This window comes from Nannospalax galili, unplaced genomic scaffold (genome assembly GCF_000622305.1).
Source record: "Nannospalax galili isolate Female #2095 unplaced genomic scaffold, S.galili_v1.0 scaffold115, whole genome shotgun sequence".
NCBI lineage: Eukaryota > Metazoa > Chordata > Mammalia > Rodentia > Spalacidae > Nannospalax > Nannospalax galili.
Genome location: NW_008340588.1, coordinates 8,144,660 through 8,147,355, shown reverse-complemented (window position 1 = coordinate 8,147,355; position 2,696 = coordinate 8,144,660).

The window sequence follows — 2,696 nt, the reverse complement described above, 5'->3', positions numbered from 1 at the left end:
TGACCCAGGACTTTTCACACAAATTCAGACTGCTGCCACTAAGGCATGGAGAAAAATTCCAGTTAAAGGGGACCTAGGAGCTTCTCTCACTTCAGTCAAACAGGGGCCTGATGAACCATTTGCAGACTTTGTCCATCGATTAATGACCAGAGCAGGGAGAATATTTGGGAATGTTGATGCAGGACTAGAGTATGTGAAACAGTTGGCTTATGAAAATGCTAATCCTGCCTGCCAGGCAGCCATTAGACCTTATAGGAAAAAGACTGATTTAACCGGTTATATACACCTGTGTTCAGACATAGGTCCATCTTATCAGCACAGACTCGCCATGGCAGAGGCTTTTAGCGGACAAACGTGAAGGATTATCTGGCTGATAAAAATAAGACTAAAGGCAAGGGGTGTTTTAAATGTGGTAAGAGTGGGCATTTCACCCAGGAATGCAAAATGGGTAATGATCAGCAAGACTGATGATGAGACAGCTCCAAGACTGTGTCCCAGATGTAAAAAGGGAAGACATTGGGTTAACAAATGCAGGTCCAAGACTGATGTCGAAAGGAGACCTCTACCTCCATGTCAGGGAAATGGGTGGAGGGGCCAGCCCCAGGCCCCAAAACAAGCTTTTGGGGCAGTCAGTTTCATTCCCACCGGCAACAACAATCCTTTTCAGACCTTAACTGAGCAACCCCAGGAAGCACAGGACTGGACCTCAGTTCCTCCTCCCACACAGTATTGACTCCAGATATGGGAATTCAGACAATAGGGACTGGAATTTATGGACCACTCCCCTCCAATACCTGTGAGCTGATATTAGGGCATGGTAGCACCGCCCTTAAAAGCCTATCTGTTGTGCCTGGGATAATTGATGCAGACTATACTGGGGAAATAAAAATTTTAGCCCGTGCTACTGACAATATAGTCACCATTCCACAAGGAGAACATATTGCTCAGATAATTCTAATACCCCTGTTTAATTCCAATCATTTCGTTCAGGGAAAAAGCAGAGGAAATAAAAACTTCAGTTCATCCGAGGCTTATTGGGCCCAAGCCATTACTCACAAAAAAACCTACGTTGCCTTTATGGCTTGATGGAAAGAAATTTGATGACCTCATTGATACTGGAGCTGATGTTACTATTATTTCTGCTGAGACCTGGCCCATAGCCTGGCCTACAGTTGAGACTCTGACCAATTTAAAAGGTATAGGACAGAGCCAAAATCCAAGACAGAGCTCAAAATTTCTTACTTGGAAAGATTCCATGAATAATTCTGGTTTAATTAAGCCTTTTGTGGTCTCTTATTTACCAGTAAATAAGGGGGAGAGATCTGCTTTCACAAATGGGAATTGTTATGTGTAGTCCAAACGATGTTGTTACTGCACAGATGCTTGCACAGGGTTATAGCCCTGGCAAAGGATTACGGAAGAGAGAGGATGGAAGATTATCCCCCATACCAAATGAGGGCCAGAATGATAAGCGTGGCTTGGGAAATTTATGATGGCGGCCATTGACAGTCCTGCACCCCCAAACTACGTGGATCCTATAACCTGGCAATCAGGTGATCCAGTTTGGGTAGCTCAATGGCCACTTACAGCAGAAAAGTTGGCAGCAGCCACTCATTTGGTGCAGGAACAACTTGAGGCAGGGCACATTGAAGAGACTTGTTGTCTGTGGAATACACCATATTTGTTATTAAAAAGAGGTCAGGAAAATGGAGATTATTGCAAGACTTGAGAGCAGTCAATGCTACTATGGTCCTCATGGGAACTTTACAGCTAGGTTTGCCTTCACCAGTTGCCATACCACAAGGATACTTTAAGTTAGTAGTAGATCTTAAGGATTGTTTTTTCACTATTCCCTTATATCCTGAGGATCGCAAATGCTTTGCCTTTAGTCTTCCATTAACTTTAGAGAACCTATGAAGAGATACCAGTGGAAGGTTTTGCTTCAAGGAATAGCCAATAGCCTTACCCTTTGTCAGAAGTTTGTAGCCGTAGCTCTTCAAAATACCAGAAATACTTGGCTATCCATGTATATAATCCATTATATGGATGATATTCTGATAGCAGGCGCAACAGGGGAAGTGGTATTACAATGTTATGCTCAGTTAAAGTCTGATTTATTTGATGTAGGTTTACAAATAGCCCCTGAAAAAGCACAAACACAGGATCCCTACTCTTATTTGGGTTTTCAGATTAATGGGCAGAAAATAACTAATCAAAAGACTATTCTTAGACTTGATAAACTACAAACCTTAAATGATTTCCAAAAACAATTAGGTGATATTAATTGGCTATGTCCTTATTTAAAGTTGACCACTGGGGACTTAAAGCCCCTCTTTGACATCCTTAAAGGGGATGCAAATCCAACCTCACCCAGAACACTTACTGAGGAGGCCAGAGTCACTATATATAGAGTTGAGGAAGCAATTGCTAACCAGTTTGTTACCAATATAGATTATTGCAAGCCCTTATGGCTCATGATTTTTAATACTCAACTATCGCCTACGGGTCTTCTTTGGCAGGAACCTGATCATCCTATTATGTGGATACATTTACCTGCCTCCCCAAAAAGGGTATTGCTCCCATATTATGACACAGCGGCTGACTTAATGATTATTGGTTGGGACCACAGTCGTAAATATTTCAGTATGGAACCTCTTCATATTGTACAACCTTGTACCAAGGATCACATTAACTGG